We start from the raw sequence: 23882 nt of genomic DNA on the forward strand, positions 1-23882 counted from the left end.
AAATAAATAAATAAATAAAATAAATTATACATATTTTAAGTGTTCATTTAAATAATATTTGACTTATGTATACACTCATGAAACCATCATGGCAATCAACAGAGAGGTCTTGAATACACATCAGATTATATTCTTTCTATGTTTTCCTCTTCATACAGAAAAAAAGCTAGAATCATCATTCATTGGCTTATGAAGGATTTCATAATTTAGCTTGTCACCTCCGAGAGTTCATGTCCTATCCTACTGTTCTTCTTCTCCTTCACACGCCTCTAACCTCATTGCCCCATGTTCTTTGGCAGACACAGCCAGGAACACCTCATTTGCTCAGAGTCCGTTCAATTGTTATCCCTCCATGTAGAATATTATTTTCCCACATCTTACAGAGAGTTCCTCACTGCCCCCAAACTCAAAAGGCACCTTCTCAGTGATATTTTTCATAGCCACCATACTAAAATTATATTTCCCCCATACCCTTTTCGTACTTTATATAATACTTCTCTTTAACATTTATCACAATCTATATTACTATATATTTAGTATATATAGTAACACTATAGAAGTTTATATTACTATATATGCTAATTCCAAACACTATATAACTTATTACATATTTTAAGTTAACTAACTTGTTCATTCCCAGTTTCCCACCTAGAATATAAGGACCGTGAAAACATGTATTTGTATTTCCTTTGCTCACTGTCCTGTTCAAAGTGCCTAGAAGAGGATGTGGTACATAGTAAACACTCAATCAATATTTGTTGGATGAAGACCTAAATAAAGACTTCAGAAGATAAGGCATCTAGATTGTTGAACATGGTTCTCTTATATATAGTAAAAATCATTATGCAAACAATCTGTTGTTCATTAAGTATTTTTCTTTTCTTCTATCACTTCCCTAAGAGCTATTAAACAGGCTACCAGGAATCATTTTCCTAGACTGTAGCTATTCCTGACCACCAGGGCTGTTAGTTCCTCTTTTGTCACACTTCTTTTTTCTTCCTTTTTTCTTTTTATTCCATGACTAACTGTAACTACTGTTTGTGACTGTTGATGAAAAAAGAGAGAAAGAGATGGGTGACAAGAAGTTTTAACATGTCTTATGTATTCAACAAGTATTATCATTATTTTTCCATAATTGGATATTAGACAAAATAGGAAAGTAATCTTGAAGATTTTCTTACGAGTGGCCTTTCTGCACTGTTTAGTTACTCATTTTATGGAGATTTGTAGTCAATTCAAAATTGCTAACAAAATTTTAGAATATTATTAGAGCATTTTCAAGATCTGCTCTTCTTGGTCTGATGTGTGTGTTGAGTTTCTCTGATTTTAAACAAGTAAATAAACATGATAACAAGTGTAAATAAATTACTTTTTAAATAAATTAGTCCCTACATGTGCAGTCTCTGTATTGTATGGGCTGTTAGAGAATCCCATGGCACAAAGAGTCTTCATTTGAAATTTCACTCAAACTTACAGCATTTTTATTGATTCCTAAGCAATATCCCTACCCCGTCCCCTGCCTCACTGGAATAAGGTGTGGACCAACAACAGAAACTGTCTATTTATCTCTTTTTTGGTGCACCTGTGAAATAGTAAAACTCATGACTAAGGCACTTGGAAAATGGTAGAGCCATTCTTCAAGACTTTATTTTCCTTCTTTATTATAATTAACATTTTAAACTCTGAGCTTTATTACAGATTATTAGCTTTTCTATAATAGGAAGAGATGGTGATTCCCTCAAAAGTAATCTTTCCTGTATATAAAAGGAACAAAATGTCTAAAATTTTGAAATATTGGTACTTAGTTATTAAGAAATGCTACATGAGAGAATTCTAAAGTGGCATATTCAAAAGGAAAGTACGCTATAAACAATATGTCTGAATGGGTAATTTAAATAAATGACGTTCATTACATGTCATGATTTATTTTGCATTTAAAGTATATCACCTTATTTTCTACNGATGGTGATTCCCTCAAAAGTAATCTTTCCTGTATATAAAAGGAACAAAATGTCTAAAATTTTGAAATATTGGTACTTAGTTATTAAGAAATGCTACATGAGAGAATTCTAAAGTGGCATATTCAAAAGGAAAGTACGCTATAAACAATATGTCTGAATGGGTAATTTAAATAAATGACGTTCATTACATGTCATGATTTATTTTGCATTTAAAGTATATCACCTTATTTTCTACCAAAAATGCAAGTAATAAAATAAGAATAAAATATATTTACACTATCTCTTTGTCGGTTCTAACTGTGAGAAAGATGCACAAAAAGAAGCACAGAGGAGACTATATGATAGATAAATGCAAATAAGAATTCTAAAAGCCTCCTTCAGTTAGAGAAACTCAGAAAAAAAAATCTACGGGGAATGTTGTCTTGTGCCTACTTTTTAGAGGAAAAAAGTCTATAATATGTTTTGGAAAAAATCCTTATATTTGAGGTTAGTGTTTAAAAATTTTCTGAAAGAAATTTATTGAAGACATATTTTTTCTAAATTCTGGGTCCCACTAAATTAACACCTCTAAAATTATACTTGTTATAAAAATGCCTATATTTGGATACATATAAATACATGCGTACAATATGCATTAGTCTGGGTTTTTTGCTATAAATGAATACCTGAGGCTGAAAAATTTATAAAGAAAAGAGGTTTATCTGGCTCTTTTCCAAATAAAGGTTTATTGGTTTTGCAGGCTGTACATAAATGGCATTAACATGTGTTTAGTTTTTGGTGAAACTTGAGGAAGTTCTTACTCATGGCAGAGAGGGGGAACCAGAGAGAGAGAGGAGGAGGGGTCTGGCTTTTTTAAACAACCAGCTTTCAAAGGAACTAATAAAGTGAGAACTCACTCATTGCCGCTGGTAGGACACTAAACCTATTAAGCCCCACTTCCAACACTGGAGATCACATTTCAACATGGAAATTGGAGGAAACAAACATCCAAAACATATCACCATACAACATTTCTTTAGAAATTAGAGAGTACTGTATGCAAAGAAGACTTCTGTCAAAAGATGAAGACATTATATTGAAGCCATGTTAATAGTTATTTCGTTAGAAATTAGCAGAAAACTAACCCGTTAATCCTAAGTGGATGAAATGTTATAGGTAGAAATGGATTAAGCATGGAGCCCTGCTCCCCGCCCACGAAAAATAGGAATTTTCACTTTTTAAAAATATTTTTTATCCAAAGTGTAACTAGCACTTAGCTGAGTGCCTGGCTCATCATAAGCACTCAATATTTAATTATTATGTGTGAACTAAATAGAAGAACAGAGAAGACATGGAAAAGTAGGGATTTAGATTTTTGAAAAACACATATAGAGAAACTGGAGTGTAGCAAATACGAACTACATTTATCATCTAACTTTTGCAAGGGGTCAGTTCTAAGCACAATTATAGATACAAAAAGGAACTCATAAATATGAGTAGGTCCATGGATTTTCATGGCATTAACCCATCTTCTCTCAGCGCCCAGGGCCTAAGGACAGCAGCAGGTCTCTTTGATCATCAGCGTGGACCTGGGTGCAATGTATAAAAATAATGTGAACATGGAATGAATAAGTAGGGAAGTGTTGATTATGTATTATTTCTAGACATTTAGAATAATACCTATTCTTCACCACACCTGCCATTCCTTTACCAGTTGGCATTTCGTTACTACTGACCCTTAGATTTAATCATAAAATACCATATGAATTTTTCATAAACAACAGCTCTGTGGCATTTCTATACTTTTTAATAGTAGCTAAAGTTATGTTTGTGCTTATCATAGTCATAAACATAAAAAAGCAGCAGAATGTGTGTTGAGAGGCTAAATGTATCTAAATATTTTATTATTGGTCCCATGGTAGATCATGACAAAGATTATCACACAGGCAAGAGAAGTTAGATGATGTTTTCTATGTGAATTTCCCTCATTTGGTTTATTTCTACTTTCTGTTCATTCATATTAGTAGTTTTATATATTTATATGTGTATACACACACACGTCTATGCCTATTTGTGTGTGTGTATCCCCAAAATCACAATTAATATAGACAAGTTTCCCTAAGACATTCCTAGGTTCCACATTTATTAGTTCATACACAGCAAACCAGAGAAAGGTCTACCCCTTTTCAGCAGTTAAAAAGAAAAGCCCTCTGATTTGCTCAAGGCAATTCCTTTACGGAGGAAAAAGATTTGGTTAAGCTCTCAACACCATTACAAAATTAATAAGAGTTCTCAGAGTTCTCTGACCATTTTATTCTTTTAACATTTTGACTCAACTATGGAGTTTAAACTATATGGGAACTAGCAAAACAAATATCATCTCAGGCAATACTCTTTCACTGGAGCCAAAATGAAAGTCAGTTGTTTGGGGAGATTGAATCTGTCATAATACGAGACTCTTTTCTTATCAACAAGCCATTCCTTTTTAATAGAAATAGAATCTTAAAATGGATGAAAGCAAATTAAATGAGGTTTATCAGTACTTTCTTCAAGATGTTATTGTGCCATCTTTATTTGGGGAAGATTTCAAAGAGAAAGCAAGCAGAATGTTGCGTCTGAATGAAGCAATTAAATCCTCAATTTGCCTACAATCACTTATTTGTAATGGTAGCATTCCAAATTTGATTAATAGCATATTCTCCTTCTGGTAATTAAACATTCTGCCAAATTTCCTAAAATTAAGATGTTTACAAGAAGCCACACAGACCTGCAAGGGTTTGAGAAGAATTTCTTAAGACTGAGATTCGAATAAATAGTTTCATAACTCTAATATTGTTATATGGTCCTAGAGAACAACAGGATGGCTGGAGTTCCCTATTTCACTGAAGATGAGAGCTGGTGCACATTGTCTTTATTCCGTGTGACTTTTCCTCTGCAGCCATAAATTATGCAGCCCAGACATCAAAGTAAGTAGTCTTGATCACATCCTTGGGTTGAAAAAATGCAAGGAGCATTACAGCATAGAAACCATGTATAAAAGTCTTCCATCACAGTTGGCTTTACAGCTGTTACTAACTTTCTTAAGTTCTTTATTTTTAAATCATATGTTTCTACATTTTTTCAATATTATTATCAAAGGTAATCTTGAAAAATATATGAATATCTTACCTGAGTTCATCTTTGCAGGGCAACGTTGAATAAGAAGAAGAAGCAGAAATAGGCTCAGAAAACAAAAGCAGAATAAAATATTTAGAAGTGAGGCTATAAATGAAGAAAGCAGGAGATGCACAAAAAAGAAAGTAGAGAGAAAGGAACAGAAATAAAAAGTCAAGAACACATGGTGTAATGACATATAGTCCTTAGTACTGACTCTCATTTCTCTTGAAAACACAAGAACTACAGATTGCCTAAGCTTGACCTATACTATCTGATTTTTCATGTTATTTATAGACACTATAGAATTTGTGTTGATCACAAAGGGTCTCATTGACTATTCATAGATTTCATTTATCTCAGCAGGTGGTAATTAGTAATCAACCACATAGCAAAATTGTTTAAAATAATTCAAAAAAATAAAATTTTAATACAGAATTACATCTACACAGAGCACACATTTTTCAATAGAAAAAATGTTTGCAGAAATACTTTCAAAGTAGTTACTATAAACTCAGTAATAAAAGTTCTGTGAATATGGGTTTACACTACATCAAAATTTTATTTCTCTTCTTATTTTAGGAGTAAAGATAGATATTTATATTACCTAATGACCACTTTTAGAGAAGTGTTGCTTAAATAAAAATATAAATATAGAGAAGCTGAAATGCATGGTTTAAAACAAAATTATGGAAAATAAAATATCAAAATATTTAATGTGAAGTCTAATGCTTAATGACAATTATCATTTTTCCAAATTTCTGCTCTCGGGTAGCAATGGTTATTGTGTAATCAGGAAAAGAATGAGTTTGCCCTGCAGGTCATTATTCTCTCTTCTTACCTGCTATATGCAATTTTATTTCTGCTCAGTTAACTCTTAACTATCTGTAGTAATGCAGGGATACATTTCTGCAAGTAACATAATTGTTATATATTCTAGTGAATAATTTCCACATCATCAAAGCTTCCTTCAGAAATAAAGAGAAAAGAGATATTTGGGTTAGCTATTGAACTCACACAATTCACTTTGATATTTGATCTCCACTTTCTTAAATCCATGGAAAACAATATGATTTCTAGAGAAGTAAACATTATTTTCTAAATATACAATCAAAAGTAAACTCAGGAACTAATAGTATTTTCAAGAAGAAAGGGGTCAGACAGTAAAGAATCTCTATGGTTTATTATATTGATTTTCTTTTCAAACATTTTTTGAAAAATAAAATGTTAGAGGTGTTACAAAGAAATGTTTCTTCTCAAATCATTAGAGTGTAGTTTGCCAAGAAATTACCCTCCAAAATGTGTGTGTGAATTTTCTACAAATGAGGACATTTTCTTACATTACCACAATACAATCATCAAAATCAACAAATTAACACTCTTATATTACTACCAACCATTTGTAATAGTTATCTACTACTGCATTTTAAAAGTCGCAAAACAAAATGACTTAAAACAATAAAGTTTTTAAATTTCGCAATTTCTGTGGATCAGGAATCTAGGTGTGGCTTGCTAAGTCTTCCAGTGGTATCATATGATTGCAAGCAAGGTATTTACTCTGGCTGTGGTCTCATCTAAAGACTCAACTGAGGGAGGACCTGGAATCAAGCTCACTCACTTGGTCATTGGCAGGGTTCAGTTGTTCACAGGCTGTTGAGCTGAAGGAGACAGCTCCCCACAAGCTATTAGTCAGAGGTTTCCCTCACATGCTTGCCAGGTGGGCCTTCCCATAGACCAGTGGACAATGTGGCAGAAAACTTCCAACAGAGTGAAAAAGTGAAAAAGCAACAGATGTAGCACAAGATGGGAGCCCCATTCTCTTTGTAAGAGGCATCCTATCACTTTGCCATATAGTTTCCATTAGAAATGAGTTTCTAAGTCCAGCTCACACTAAAAGGAAGGGAATTACACTAGATTGTGAAAACCAGGGGTGGGAGTCATTGGGACAATCATAGAATCTGTTTATTATGTCATCTAATCTTCAGAACCTCTTTAAGTTTTGTCAGAGATCCAAAGAACATTATTTATAGCAAGTGTTTCCAACAGCATCATCCACTGCAGTTAAATATTTTGTTTCCTTAGTCTCCTTCTGTCTGGAACATTTATTCAGTCTGTCTTTGATTTCCATGACATTGGCATTTATGAAGGTTATAGGCCAGTTATTTTGCAAACTGTCTCTCTACTTGGTTTGTCTGATGTTTCCTCAGTACAAGGTTTTCAGACAGAACTATCACAGTCATAATTGTGTATTTCTTTCACTGCTTCCATCAAGTTTCATGCAGTATCAATTTGTCCCATTATTGCTGATGTTCACTTGGATCACTTAAGGTGTTACCAGCCAAACTTCTCCACTATGAAGCTACTGTTTCACCCCCACTTTGTAATATGTTATAATTATGTAATTTTGTGTGGGGAGCTGTTTTTACTCTATAAAATATCTCGGGTTTTTTTTTTATCAGACTCTCTATTTACTCATTTATTTAAATCTATGTATATTAATGGTTTCTTATAATATTCGGTGCAAAATAATATTACCATGATTTTGATGACAAAATTATCCTTAGTTTGGTCAGTGATGACACAATGAAACTGACTTTTGAGTCATTTGGATGTATCTCCTACATTATTTAAACATTTTCTTGCTTTTGAGCATAAGATGCTCCAGGCTCATCTTACACTTTCCCTTACCCAGCCTAAAAATCAGCCATTTCTATGAGAAGGCTGGATTTCTTTTCCAGTGAGATAACTGTACTCATTACTATTGAAGTGTGATTATTGCCAAATATTTTGAGCTAGGAGATTGTGTGTGTGTGTGTGTGTACATAAACACATATGCAAGCATATACACATATATATGTGTATGTATATACAGTCCAGAAATATAGAGATGTATATCTAGCAAATATGTGTGTTTAACAAATATATCCAAATATATAACTAGCACCACAGTTGTTGTCTAGATTCCTTGTCTTTCTATAGCTAGAATTTTTTTCTTTGACAGTAAGAAATCTGGTTTTCATCACCCTTATTATATTTACTTATTTGATCAATTCCCTTGTATGTAACAAATGTCCCCTTTTCATTATCACCTCCTTCCCCATGTGGGTACCCTTTTCACTACATTGGGGCTCAGATATCCTATGCCAATTATCACCCTGTATAGATGCTCTTTGAAAACTGTTTGAGGTTACACTCTGCATGTTGTTGTCGCCACATGCACTGTCTCCTCACCCTGCTTGGACTTTGACCTCTCGTGCTAGGCTGTCTTAATTCATTCTGTGCTGCTCTAACACGATCCCTGAGACTGAGTAATTTATGATGAACAGAAATTTGTTTCTCACAGTTCTGGAGGCTAGCAAGCCAAAGATTGAGGGGCTAGCATTTGGTGAGGGACTTCTTGCTGTTATCCCATGGCAGAAAACAGAAGGGCAGGAAAACGAAAGACAGAGGAGAGGAAAAGTGAATGGGGACCAAAATGCCCCCTTTATAAGGAACCCACACCCTAAATGATGGTAGAGATCTTTCACCTCCCTAGTTAACTGTATCCTTAGATATGTTATCCTTTTCGTGGCAATTGCCAGTGGGAATTTGCTCGAGATTTGGCTATCAGCTTGACTGTTGTTTGTGTATTAGAGCGCTAGTGATTTTTGCAGGTTGATTTTGTATCCTGAGACTTTGCTAAAAATGTTAATTGTCTACATCAAGTTTAAAATAATGTCTGTGAAGACTTGAAAATTAAAATAAAATCCAGCCAGGTACAGTGGCTCATGCCTGTAATCTCAGCACTTAAGGAGGCTGAGGAGGGAAGATTGCTTGCAGCTGAGTTCCAGACCATCCTGGGCAACACAGTGAGACGTGTCCTACAAAAAGTTAAAAAATAAACAATTTTCTGGGCTTCGTGGTGTGCACCTGTCATCCCAGCTACTTTAGAGTCTGAGTTTGGCAAATGGTTTGAGCCTAGGAGTTCCAGGGAGTTGTAACTGTGCCACTGCACTCCACCTGGGTGACAGAGCAAGATCCAGTCTCTGAAATATAAGTTAATTAATTAACTAAAATCCTATACCAGTTGAGGCTTGAGGAGAACCTATTGAGAGTAGTAACCCTGAATGTCCAGTCTGTGGTAAGTAATTCCCAAGAGCCATGCTAGTGATGACAATAGAAACTGTACATTGACACAATATATAAATACATATTTTTTTTTTTCCAAAATTATCAAGAAGACACATTTCCCTTTATCTAAATGTTATGTTTCAGGAAATTGACTCCAAGGGAATTTAACAATTGTGCAATTTCTATACAACATGTCTTATAATAAAAATAGCCATTGATAGCTAATTTTAGTAATATGGAATTTCAAAAGTAATATTACAAGGCAATGCTAGAGACATTACAATTATTATATAAATTCACATGTAATGGTGGAGATGATTTATTACAGAAAAAATATGAAATATAAAAGCATATATACTGTGTTATACATTTTTCATGTGATTATAAACCTAAACAAATTCTGTAAGATTATTAAGTAATTTGTGTTTTCACTAATTATTTCTACCCTACTTGCACCATATCCTAAATATATTAATTTACCTAATCTCTTCCATTCTGCTATTTGATGTGTGCTTTAAGTTGATTTAATAAATCATGGGATTCAATATCTAAATTTGGTCTGAAAGCCTTTCTGTTCTGTGATCTCTGTGTGTGTGTATGAGAAATAGGATGGGGAGGGAGTTTCACAAATTAATAGGGAAGTTGTTTGGAAAGATAGTTTTAGATTTCTTCTTGTTAACTTGTTATTTTAGACAAAAAAAGTTATAGTTTAAAATTGGAGAAAATTACGTTTAATCATATGGTTTGTATATTGCAATTTTTACTTTATGTGATATTTCAATATTTGTTCACATTATATCCCAATCATTTTTATGGTATGTTCCAATAAAGAAAAAAGACCAATATAATCCCAGAGATATTCTATTTAGCCTAGTTGTTTAAGTTTAAGCACATGTGATATTTTGGCAGATTTGAAAGGATTTATACTTTTTTTTTTTTTTTTTCAGGTAAGTGGGCATTGCTGTGATAGCAATTACAACAATTCTTAGGGCGAAATTTAACTGAGATACTGTGTTATCTTAGTCTTGCTCATGAGACCACAGAAACACCTGATAAGAACAGTTTCCAGGAAGGGCCCCCTGGGATAAGGCATTCCCAAGCACTATACTAGATCAAAGGAAGTGATTACTATGTACAGGCTAAAGTTAGTTGGATCTGAGAAGTCCAATCCATAGTGAAAACGTAAAAGGGAAGTAATGGTAAGCATTGGGAATGATATAATAAAAAAGAGAATAAGTTTGAAAGCTGAGAATAAAGATCAAGTCATAAATCATATTTGATGTTAATCTTTGGACTAGTTAAAGGTTATGAGCAGTCAAGAAAGTTCTCTCTAAGGGGGTGCCATTTCAGTCACCACCTGTCTTAGTCTGCTCAGGTTGCTGTAACAAAATGTTATAAAGCAAATGTCTTAAACACAGAAATTTATTTCTCATCATTTTGGAGGCTAGGAAGTGTAAGATCAAGCCACCAGCAGGTGGAATTCATTTTGAGGCCTCTTCTCTTGGTTTGTAAGCAGCTACCATCTTGCTTTGTGCTCATGTGGGCTTTCCTCAGTGCACCCTTGCTTCCTCAGTGCACCCTTGCTCTCTCTCTTACTCTTCTTATAAGACCCAAAGTCTTGTAGAACTAGAACCACCCCCCTGCCTTTACAAATGCATTTAACTCTACTGCCTAATCACTGTATCACCAAATATAGTCACACTGTAGGTTAAGGATCCTAATGTAAGTTTTTGAAGAATTGCAGCTCAGCCTATAGCACCACCTGAAGCGAAAACGTCTACTATGAAAAATAATAAGTGAAGAGTATTCTGAAAAGAAGAAACAGCAAAGGTAAAATTTAGAGAAATGAATCAGTGGAATACGTTCCAGGGACAGAGGAAAGCCAATGTGGCTAGAGGAGAAATAAAAGAGAAAAATAATGAAAGGGGATAATGCTAAAACATAGCTCAGTCCTGGTTACCCTGGAACAGCTTAACAGAGTTCTCAGTGTGTTTGAACTTACTCCAGACTGATGGAAGCCATTGGAGGGCCTGATTTAATTTAACTTGTTGAGATTTTTGTTTCTTGGGGTTTTTGTTTGTTGTTTTTCAGAATTACATTGGCTGCTTTGTTAAAATGTGTCTATTAAGGGAACAAGAATAGCAGCAGAGATAGCACTAAGAAATCAGAAACTGGCATTCATATTAGTGCCTAATATTCTCTCACATTAGCTGAATTTTTTTCACAACGCATCTTATGATACATTTGTTGACTGAAAATTTATTTTAGAAATCTAGTAACTCTAGTATTACCTAGCAGTCCATACAATCATACAATTTTTTAAATGATGAAATTATTATGCTGGGTCACTTATGTTTGAATAAATGTCACAGCTAGATATCTGTGAATACATACCAACTTATTAATGATCCAGACACCTTGCAATACACCTGAACCTCTTCTTCAGAAGGTTGCTCAGTTTGGGCATATTTAGTAGATCTCTTGATAGGGTCATAACACTTAATAGAAAATTTTATATTTTAAGAGTTAATAGTGGGCTTTGATAAATTCCTAGTACCCATGAAAGAAGACACCCCTATTTTCTCACTTTGATAAGGAAATGGGGGATGGTATACAACTGGTTCTCCCTTCCAAACCCAAGGAAGTAAACCATAAAACAGAATGTTAAAAAACCTTCTGAAATGTGTGGTTGTCCTTCAAAGCTAGGATCAACATCTCACTCCAGTTGGATATATGTTCATTTGCAAAATGAGTTGACCTATCCTAGTATGAAAAAAAGAAATCAGGAGGGGAAAAAAATGAATCTTTGCTGTGATCAGACAGAAAGAGAACAATTCCCAATCCTAATTCTCTTGTCTTGATGAGCTAAGGAAAATGGACTCTACTGTTGCCTACTATCCTCTGAGTTAGAAAGTTGGAAGATGGTAGAGATCAAGGATTATAGGATTGATGGTGATCAAATTCTTCCAAAGAATCTTATGTGAAGTCATTATATGGGAAACAAGCAGATGATGCAGTCAAATCTCCAAAGGAACCACCAAGACCTGGAGAGATGCCTGCCAACAAGGTCTGCTAGGGCCTCCATACAACACACTCCACCAAAGACTGAGCCATGAACTATGTATATCACCACTAGGGTCAATAAGAAAGGTCCACAACCCTGTCTTTCTAGCTTTGCAGTTACCCACAAACTAAGAAGCATTTAATGCTAACATTGAAGATACACAATCACTAAGATTAGTGGTGTAGAAGATCTTTTTCTTTTTCCTCTCCTCTCACCAGTATACAAGGAATAAGCCCCGAGAAGATGGAAGAAATTGAAAGAGAATAGACAACTCTATGCCTTTAGTCCAGAGCCATGTCTCACCTATTATTTTTAAAAATGAATATGACAGCCAGGTAAGGTGGCTCACAACTGTAATCTCAGCACTTTAGGAGGCAGAGGTGAGTGGATCCCTTGAGGTCAGGAGTTCGAGACCAGCGTGGCTGACTAGGTGAAACCCCATCTCAACCAAAAATTCAAAAAGTAGCTGGGCATGGTGGCACATGTCTAAAATCCCAGCTACTCGGGAGGGTGAGGCACAGGAATCCAAGAATCGCTTGAATCTCAGGAGGTGGAGTTTGTCGTGAGCAGAGGTTGCACCAGTACACTCCAGCCTGGAGGACAGAGTGAGACTCTGTCAGAAAAAAAAAAAAAAAAAAAAAAGGAATATGAGATTAAAATTTAATTGGCAGCATTGAATTTCATCTCTAAATTACTTTTTAAAAATGGAATCAGGCTAAAATTTTGTTGAGGGAATATTTTTCACCAGCAGAGTAGACTCGAGATAATACATCTGTCAATAGTTAGGAGAAAATAATAAAACACTTTTTTATGTATGATTTCAATTGGTTGAAACGCCTTGTGAAATCAGTTAGAAGAATTTAATATGAGCTGGCTCATTAAGTGCTAATTCCCTTCACTTCTTCCAACTGCAATCCTTGGTATTTATCAATTTTTACAACTGGTATAGGTAAATAGCATAGTGGAATAAATAGTATACATTGTGGAATGACCCCCAGGTATATTGTTTACCTCCTTTGACCAAAATGAACTGACTTAAAAGAAAATAAGTTATTGTAAACAAAATGTAGTTTAAAAAGCCTTTACCTGGTTGTTTAGCAGAAACACAATTGCCCCGATAAGAGGACTTGAGGGTTATCATTTAGCCCTCTTCTGGCAGATAAGTGCTTGTACTCTTGAAAGACTGAGATTCACTTTCTTACTCTTCTCTGACATCACTCACTTCAGACACAATGGTAACAACTCCTAGCTCTAAAGGTCCAAAGGAAGGGGGTAACATCTTTGAATGGTTTCTTCTTTCAAAGACTGGAGCTGTAAAGGAGGTGGGGAGGAGAAGGAGCTGCACAGGGTATCGTTGTGCGGCGCACATTGCTCTATCAGCAGCCTGTAAGGCACAACATCTCTCACACAGAAACCTGAAGGAGACTCACCAAGCCTAGCTCCTGTTAAGCAGGCTTACCTCTTTCAGGAAGGACAAAATCAAGAACTAATTAAAGACACGAAAATAAAACAAACCATCAATTAAATGAAAACAGCATAAAGAAAATGACTGAAAATTTTGGAATTATTTTAAGCATTTTACAAAATACCTCAACAAAGACCCACTCAATTTGTGGGTTATTTTAATAAATTCTTTTATTTAAAAAAAAATACCAAGGAAAGGAAATAAATAAAGAAATCTAACTATAGGACAAATACTGCTTTCCGATATTTGTGACTGTGAAAACCAAGTCAAAGAGCATTCAAATCTAGCAATGACTTAGTGCATTTATTTTAGAATTCTGAATTACTTAAGCATTAAGAAACTCTCTCCTGGCATTTTTAAAAATGTAAACATATGCTTTTGAATATCCCTAAAACACAGTAAATGCATCAATACATGCACTGTGCCATGCACCAGTGCTATTCATTTTTTACTTCCTTATATCAAATTAACACATTCTTTCCTGTTAACAAGAAATGTATTCTTTAGCTGTCCTGAAATTTGAAAAATTGTGAGTCTGCTTATTGTTGTTAACAATAACAAAATAACCATATTTGGATAAATTTTATACAAAATACCTTACAATTTCTAACAAAAGAAACGACAAATTCCTAGGCAAGATAAAATGTTAAATAGCAAGATGAAGAGTCGAAAGTGATGGAAAAAAATCACTGGGGATAGAAATTTTAAGGTTGAACTGCTTTCCAGAGTGTATTCCTATTCCTGAAAACATAGTTTTCAAGGTAACCTTTGGGAAGCGCTGCTCTAGTGATTTCTTCAGTGCCTTCTGGGACTACACTCTCCACGTAACTGAGGAAAATTTCACCTACTCCAGAATGATTTGGGTCAATTAGATGTTTTAAGTTATTTTCTTATTTTGCCCAAATGCCTCAATCCTTCTAAGCCCCCAACCTCCAACACCTGTCATCTCACCTATCTGTAACAGATGAATTTCTTTCTTTTTCTTTTTCTTTTCAGTCTGGAGATCTCTAGGATTAAATGTTCAATGCATTCTCAATGCTCTTACTGGAACTTAGTAAAGAGGAACTATTACCTTCAGTCTCCCTGATATGATTGCTCTCTGTATGAAGTCTCCAATTGTATTAGATTTTGTTGCCATATAACATTAGATTGTAATGCCTCCCGTGTTCACTCATACCTTATTTCAAATGTAGGATTTTTCAGGGACACTAGTTTTCAGTTAATTCACTTTCTGTGTGTGTGGATTTGTGTGTGCTTCTTTGTACTGTTAAAGGTTAAAGTGACTTTATTTTATGTGTTATCTATAAATGCTTCTAAGAAATATATTTTCTTATTCCCTCAGGTGTTTTTTTCCAAAACAAAAATGGCAATTAGTATACAGTCCATATCTCATATGATGACAGAATCATATTAAGTGGATGTTAATTTACCTTCAATCTCTTTTGCTTATATTTATAAACTTCCTAAAATATACATTATGATAAAAAGTATTAAAATTAGTCCTGCTATTTTCTGAAGTCATTTCCAAGTATTTCTTCCTCTCTTTCATAGACAAATTTCTTAAAATAATAATGTCTACTGGCTTATATTATCCATTAATTCATCCAACAAAAATATGTGCCCTGTTTTGATCAGGATATTAGACTAAGAGTAGGAATACATGATAATCCACAAAAATAGAAATATGTTCTAAATTTTACATGAAACCACGGAAGACCTCAAACAGTCAAAGCAATCTTGAGAAAAAAGAACAAAACTGGAGTTATCACATACCAGACCTGAAAATTTACTAAAAAGTTATATCTAAAATAACATGGTATTTTCATAAAAACAAATACATGCACTGATGGAGCAGAACAGAGAACCCAGATATAGAGCCATGAATTTGCAACCAACTAATATTTGACTAGGATTCTAGACACACAATGGGAAAATGACAGTCTTCAATAAGTAGTCCTGGGGAAACTGGATAAATATATGCAGGAGAACAAAGCTAGATCCTTGTCTCTTGCTATACACAAAAATCAAATCAAAATGGATTAAAGACTTAGACCTAAGACCTGAAACTGTGAATCTACTAAAAGAAACCATTGGAGAAACACTCCAGGACATTGGCCTGGGCAAAGATCTTTTGTGTAAGACCACAAAAGCATAGGCAACCTAAGAATAGACAATTGTGACTGTATCAAGCTAAAAAGTTTTTGCAGAGCAAACAATCAACAAAGTGTAGAGAAAACCCACAGAATGGAGAAAAAAAGTGTGAACTATCCATTTGACAATGGATTAATAACCAGAATATGTGAAAAGCTCAAACAACTCAGAAAGTAATCATAACAATAATTCAATTAAAAAAATGGGCCAAAGATCTAGACATTTTTCAAAAGAAGGCATACAAATGACCAATAAGTATATGAAAGATGCTCAACATTACTAATCATCAGAGAAATGCGAATGAAAGCCATAATGCAATATCATCTCACTCCAGTTTAAAGGACCTATATGTAAAACACGTGTAATAACAGACACTGGCGAGGATGTGCAGAAAGAGGAAGCCTTGTACATTGTTGGTAAAAGTACAAATTACTACTACAGCCCCCTTTTGAGAGGTTATGCAAAATACTAAAAATAGAGCTACCGTATGATCTAGCAATTCACTACGTGGCTATATACCCAAAAGAAAGGAAATTAGTACATCAAAGAGATCTCGGAACTTTCGTGCTTATCCTAACGACAGCCAAAGCATGGAATCAACGTGAGTGCCCGCTGACGGATGAATAAATAAGGAAAATGTGGTATGTATGCACAATAGGATTTATTCCGCCATAAAAAAAATGAAATCCTATTTGCAGCGACATAGATGGAGCTGGTGACCGTTATGTTAACCGAAATAAACCAAGCACAAAAAGACAAATATCACAGGTTATTCATATGCTAAAAAAGTGGGTCTCATGACAATTAGTGGTTATCAGACACTAGGAAGTGCAGGGGCTAGGGGTGATGAAGTTAAAAACAGCTATAAATATATTTATTACCACTGAACTCTAAACTTAAAAATGCTATAGATGGAAAAGTAGAAAAAAGTAAGACAACCAAGACGATCTCTACCCTTAATAAAGTTAAAATTTTGTGAAAAGACTGATTAATACCATAGGGTAACTCTTTGAGATATTAATCTTTTTCTGGTTCTTATAAGTAATCACCATATTGGTTTCCAATAATGCATATCAAATTGCCATAAATTTAGTAGTTTAAAAAATATATATTTTATTATCTCATATTGGCTGTAGGTCAGAAGTCTGGTCACTGTGTATTTGGGTTTTCTGTCCTCATTTTCACAAGGCTAAAGTCAAAGTGTCAAACCAAGCCACGCTCTCATCTGGAGATCAAGATCCTCTTCCAAGCTCACTGACTTTTGTCAGAATTTATTTTCTTGAAGCCATAGGATGGAAACCCTGTTTTCATGCTGTCCACGGAAGGTCACTCTCAAATCTCAGAGGCTGCCCAGAGTTGCCTGTCACATGGCCCTCTCTCTACAACTTGATAATTTTCTCATACAAAGTCACCAAAAAAGCATTTAGTGCAGCTTCAAATCGCTATCTGATTACGCTTTCTGAAATCTAGACTCTCCTTTAAGAGGTCCACTTGATTAGGTTAGCTCCTGCCCACCCACACACACATACTCAAGGACAGGAAATTAGAGAAAGTGTCTCAAAAAAAAGAGCAGGAATTGTGAGGACCATCTTACAATTCTGCTTGTTTTCCTAAGAAGATTGCTAAAAGCTTCTTGTTTTGTTTTACCTCCCTTCAAGTGTTGTTAACAAACATTTGTGGAATAGGTGGAAACACTGAGAGAGACTTAACATTTTATCCCTACCAGAGTCTTAGAGTAAATGGAATTCTTGAAATCCTTGAAGACAAAAATGTTAAAGTATAGAAGTGGTGGAAGTGTTCCGATTTGAAGAAAAAAATGTTTTGAGTGATGTTTTTGAGGCAAGAGAGAGGCAGTGGCTACGTGGCTTGGTGGGATGTGACCCATGTAAGGTATCAGGTAATCAAGGCTGAATGAGCTGGTAAGAGAGACTGAATTTCAGTTGTCAGGCTTCCAGCCTCAGCCAAGCCACGACTGCCCAAGCTTGACAGAGTCAGCAAAACCTCTCTCAATGAGAATATCAGAAATGACCACTACTGACTAAGAAAAGTGCTTGGCATTGGATGTGTTTAATCTCATGAGAATCTTGTAACTCTGGAGAGGAAGAAGTTCCATCTTAACAGGTCTAGAGTTGGATTTTCCCTTGAGTGGAAAATTTAAACCTTAGAATAGATAATCCAGTTTAAAGAATACGGTTTAATGAATGAGACACTTCTTACATTTTATTGAGTGAAATCCATCCCCATTATATATGAAAACAGAAAAATCATAACTCAGTGTGATAGTGGTTATAATACCTATATGCATAAAACGTTTGCAATTATAGAAGAGCTCTGTCTAAGTAAGGAGGAGACTGGACATGTCCTCCAGAAGGAAATAACATATCTGAGTTTTAAAAAAACGTATCTGAGTTTTAAAAAGTATGAGATAAAGAAGAAATCATGGTGGAAATAGAGGTAGTGAAGTAGGGAAAAGAGGTTTGGGGATCTGATTTTCTTATATTTACAGGTGTGGATATAAAAATTCAAAAAGGTGTGATATGAAGACATAGCTAAATGGTGACATTAGGATTGGCATTCCATGTTTATGCGTTTTTCAGAATACACTCTGTCTAGAGATAATCATTACATAAACAGATACTCCCTTAACCACTTTCTTTTTTAAAGCCAAGATTTTTGAAAAGTTTAAGTGTTGAAGGCTAACATGAATTTCTTATTAACATGTACCAGTGGGAGATATTGTCTTATCAATAAACATGTTAATTGGGCTTAGTTGACAGTTGAGAGAGAAAGTTATATAATAGGGGTCACAAACTTGAAAGCTTACAGGGCCATGCTGTTAATGTAAATGAGAGAAACAACCTAAATCCAAGCATAATACAAAAGAGGCTGGAAAAACTACTGAGAACTGGGGACCATCTAACCTTTCTAGAGGGGTAGCTTCTATTCAGCCCTTACCCAATTACTGTCATGCCGAAAGGCAAATTTAACAGTGCTACAGTTTCAAATTGCTTCTGAGAAAAGCTGCAAATGTAGATTTAAGTATTGATAATGGTTGCACTAGGCAAAATATCTAAGAAATGGAGCCAACAGTTTATGCACTCTGCTGTAAAACAATAGAATATGGTATAATTCTCATGAGTTGGGGAGGGTGATAAAAGAATTTGGAGTCAGGTAAGCAAAGGGGAAGTAATCTGAGAGAGAGATATTGATGAGGAGAAAGGAGAGCAAACACAATAAACTTTATAAACTCTAAAAATGTATCCAGTGTTGAAACTGCTTGGAAAAAAAGTCTATGACAGCATTCAATGCAACTCAAGTTTTCTCCACCAACTTGTCAATGGATCACATTGCAATTCTGTTGGATAAGTGACAGTAAAATCTATTTCATCTCTGATCAAATCTAAACACAGTGGCTGCTGAAGTGCTTTCTGGGAGCTACCTCTTCCTCCGAAAACAACAGAACTGGAGTATTGCATCTACCAAAAGTTCTTAAATGCTAAACATTTATTGAGTGTGCCTGAATATATGTGTGTATCCACACAGGCACGTGTGTTTATCTTTCATTCCCACTCCTCTTGGGCAAAATTTAACCATATGTTTATGCATATGAAATAATGTATTATATCTTTTATCTTACTATGTTTTGACTACACGTGCTATGGAGAAAAAGCAAAATAAATAATCTGTGCTTTTAAGCTGAAGTCCATTTTGGTGGCCAGAGTAAAAGTAAAATTGGTTTCCTTTCTTGTGTCCAAATTATGGAAGCATTTATTTGCCTGACTAAAAACAATTCTTTAAATTTTAGGCATTAATTATTTGTTTTATGACAGAGTAATTCAGAGGAATTATCAATGATGACTCAGAGTTATCGAAAAGACAAAACAAAAAAGTAAGGCTGAATAAGTTAGGTCTAGTTGGAAAACGGTGGTATTTGGATTAGGAAATCACGTAGTTTTCTTTCACCGAAAGATATGATATATGTATATTTGTATTTGGCACATGCTAAACTTTTTCAGGAAGTCAGAGAAAGTTGATTTCAGGACTTCCAGGCTGGATCCTTGAAAAAGAGAGTATTTGGAGAATTGCATTCATGTCAAAGAGAAGTTTCTCTCTCAGCTGAACCAGCCATGTTACTCTCTACAGCAAATGTACTGCATCTTCTGCCTCAGGTGATGTTGAAATCCTACCTCGTTTAATTCCTTCTTCTTTCACATTAAATCAGTTATGCATCTCACTGCTAAATGTGAAAACAGTCTATTTTCAACATACTTTTAAAATATTCTAATTTAATAAACTATATTTCAGCTTGAATGAATAGTTTGATACTCTACCACAGATTTCAGCTGATTCTGTATCATGGAAGGAGGGCATGTATTTCAAAGAAAATGGTGGCAGACACGACACCGTATTATTAAAAATTTTAAAAGACGGAGAATCTAAGAAATAATAATTTGCTTCCATTAGGTAATTAGAACTTCTGACATCAGCATTTTTCAAAATGTGGGATTCAGAAAAGTGAAAAGAGACAAAGGGAAATAGAATTGAGTTTCAAGCAAGTCAAAGTATGGCTGTAGGAGGGGGTGGGGTTGTGGGGAAACTCTGGCTCACCTATCTCTGTCCAGTGGTTTTCTGGTTACTTTCATAGTAGCTTCTGGAAGTCCCCAGTAGAAAGAGATGTTCAGCACCTCTACCCCATTGTTATACTGGGGATATTACAGACGATTTGCTAAGCATGCAGGCAACTTGATTAAACTTCTGGCTTTGAGATTCTGCCTGCTTCCTCCTGAGACTCTAAGTAGACAGCTTGATAGAAATTGCAGCCCCAAGCAATAATTGCCCTCAGCTATTTTCATCCGTCTTACATGCACGAAGTTCCATGCTCTGGCCTGCTGTTTCATAGAGAGAAACTGATTTTAGTCACCATAATCTCAAGAGGGGCATTTTAATTCCCAATTATGCTACAGAAAATGACCTCCCGGCCACTCTTTTCTGCCTCAGGTCTTGCAGTCCAGCTGGCCTCAGGCATTAGTCCTACCTTGTTGAGTATCTATTTTATTTCTGATCTCCTAGGATTTTTATCTTAGAGTATGGTCTTATCTTTTTTTCTTGTCAAATAATATATCTATTTTTGCTATACGCTAAGTGGTAAGGGGATTTTAAAGTACATCTTAAAAACATCTGGACTAAAAGCTGTTCATACTTTTATGATAGATAACTGCAAAAAAAATTCATTTATTTTCTTCTTTATCCTGGAAGTGCGACTTCAAATTTGGAAGGACTATCTCAGCTGTGACTTTAATTAGCTAGCTATATGTAAGATAGTTTCAGGGTAAAGTGATTTGTTAAAACTGGGCTCTTTCCATAAATAAAAGCAAGTGAATATAGTATATAATACTATATATAATCCTAAAAATATTAAATTTCTGTATAAAGTCTGTTTCACAATAATAATAGTATTAAGAGAGTGGGTAGCCATTTAAAAAATTAAACATACCCCGTGGCAAACACTGTTGGCTGCATTTTGCTCTTCCTTAATAAAAGAACCCTGACATTGTTTTGGGTACCAATAAGCTCAGGTAGAAAACTATACCTACAGGCGTCCTTGCAGCTAGTGGTGGCCACATGACATATTTCTAAACATTGAGATGTAAGCACAAGTCTCCCCAGTAAGGCTTCTGGGAAGGCTATTTTTTCCTGATAAAAAGAAAAAAGTTATCAACCACCTTTCCCATTTCCCCTTTTCCCTTCTTTGTTTCTGATATAGCGGCTCAATACCTATAGTGTAGCTACCATCTTATAACCATAAGGATAAAAGATGCAGGCCAAGTATAGTGGAGAAGAAAGATGAGTCTAGGACTTTGAGCAACAACTCCAATCCTATTAGTACTTACCTTCCAACTACTTTTAACATGAAAAAGACAAAACTAATTATCCATTTGTACCATTTGCCTTTTTTGTCAGGTTTCTATTACAGGCAGCTGAACTCCATCCTAATTATCCTATGCTTTTATTATGATCCAGTTCAATAAGGCCAAGCTTTCATTCAATACCATTTTTCTTTTTTTTTTTAGTATGGCCCAGGTTGGAGTGCGGTGGCGCGATCTTGGCTCACTCAAATCTCCGTCTCATGGGTTCAAGCAATTCTCCTGTCTCAGCCTCCCGAGTAACTGGTACTACAGGCACAGGCCACCACACCTGGCTAATTTTTGTGTTTTTAGTAGAGAAGGGGTTTTGCCATATTGGTCAGGCTGGTCACGAACTCCTCAATACCCTTTCTTTATGTACAGCTTATGTATTATATATGTATTATAATGCGAGTGTTAATTTTATGTATAATTGCTATTACTATTAAAATGATTAGATACATTTAAATTTTATAAATATTTTTACTCAGAATATAGGTTCAAGTAGTAATAGGGCGAAAAATGATCTTCAAAAGTGTGTGCTTTCTTTTCCTCTTGTAGTATGACATCAGAAAATGAGGTGGTGGGAGAGAAGGAGGTCAACCTCAGGATTTCTTTTCAAGACAAGACTATTGCACAGTTGAGGAGAGAAGGCAGCACACACCCTCCAGCGGTGAGGTCCTTCAAGGAGGGAGTGCCTCAGCTGCAGAGACGTCATCATCTACTATTGCCCGTACCTAGTGAGTAAGAGAGCAGTGGTATATGGTGCAGACATTTTGGTTTGATTCAGGACAATATTACAGGCTCCCCATCAGATGAATCAAGGGTTTGTTGGACTTCAGTTGCAATTCAACATCTTCCTCTGTCCAATACCACTGATTTTCTCTTCTTTCCGTGGGTATTAATCTCTAATAATCATTCTACACCTTAAATACCACCTCAGGATCTGCTTCCAGAGAACTCAACTTGTAATAGTTGGTATTGGAAGTGACCCAAGAAAGTAGGCGGTCAGATGTGATTTCAGAGCTGGACACCTCACCACCTGGCCAGCAGTGAGAACACTAGAACTAGCAATAGATGGAGCACAGGCAGCTGCTGGCACAGTGTGGCAGTCCAATTGTTAAAACTATCAGCAGTGATGAATTGGGAGACTATTCCTGTAGGACAGAGTTCGCTAGTCCGTGTGATGTGTTACCTATTTGACATGCAGGATATAGTGGTTATAAGAATAAGAAACTGAATGGCTATTGCTATGTGGTTTCCTATGAAAAAACAATATGGAACTGAGGCTGAGTAATGAGCAAACTGAAACAGGTGTGTAAGCCAGGGCCATCTTTGGTGGCATGCAAGGAAGCCATCGCCTTTAGCAGGAGAGCAGAGGGAAAAGAATGGCAAACGTAAAAATTGATAGGACTTTTTTTTTTTTTAAATTTGGAGCACTCTTCCAAGAGACAAGACTTAACATCATGGTGAAGCCCCCAGGAAGTGATGTTAATTCAGTATTAAGATGGCTCCTAAATGCCTGGGAAAAGTGATGGTAAATTTCACTGAGTGAATTGAAATGCCAGAATTGCCATGACAAACAACAAAGGATGGAATTATGATATGGTTTGGCTGTGTTCCCACCCAACTCTCAACTTGAATTGTATCTCGCAGAATTCCCACATATTGTGGGAGGGACCAAGTGGGAGGTAACTGAAACCTGGGGGCTGGTCTTTCCCATCCTATTCTTGAGATAGTGAGTAAGTCTCACAAGATCTGATGGGTTTATCAGGAATTTCTGCTTTTGCTTTTTTCTTTTTCTCTTGCCACCACCATGAAAGAAGTGCTTTCACCTCCTGCCATGATTTTGAGGCTGCCCTAACCCATGTGGAAATGTAAGTCCAATTAAACCTCTTTTTCTTCCCAGTCTCTGGTATGTCTTTATCAGCAGTGTGAAAATGAACTAATACAAATTAAAAACTTCAGGAAAACAGGCATGTTGAAGGTATACATTATGTATGGCCAGAGACATATTACATAATTACGACCCACAGAAATACCCAGACACTGCATCCTTCACCCAGTTCATGAGAAATGTTCTGGTAAAGAGGCAC

At 35.4% G+C, this 23882-nt stretch overlaps 1 long non-coding RNA gene across 2 annotated transcripts in view; it reads left to right on the forward strand.

The window, feature by feature from the left end:
* Window positions 1–23651, forward strand: part of LOC108531911 (uncharacterized) — a 26839-nt gene extending 3188 nt beyond the window's left edge. Inside the window, exons 2-5 of one of the 2 annotated variants that reach the window (XR_001886312.1) lie at window positions 4790–4906; window positions 19900–20052; window positions 22348–22526; window positions 23610–23651. This is a non-coding gene — a long non-coding RNA (uncharacterized LOC108531911). The remainder of the gene's footprint in view (window positions 1–4789; window positions 4907–19899; window positions 20053–22347; window positions 22527–23609) is intronic. The other variant, XR_001886311.1, reaches the window with a different exon arrangement.
* The last annotated feature ends 231 nt before the right edge of the window (window positions 23652–23882 follow it).

The sequence above is a fragment of the Rhinopithecus bieti genome, unplaced genomic scaffold, assembly GCF_001698545.2.
Source record: "Rhinopithecus bieti isolate Rb0 unplaced genomic scaffold, ASM169854v2 scaffold_566, whole genome shotgun sequence".
Taxonomy (NCBI): Eukaryota; Metazoa; Chordata; class Mammalia; order Primates; family Cercopithecidae; genus Rhinopithecus; species Rhinopithecus bieti.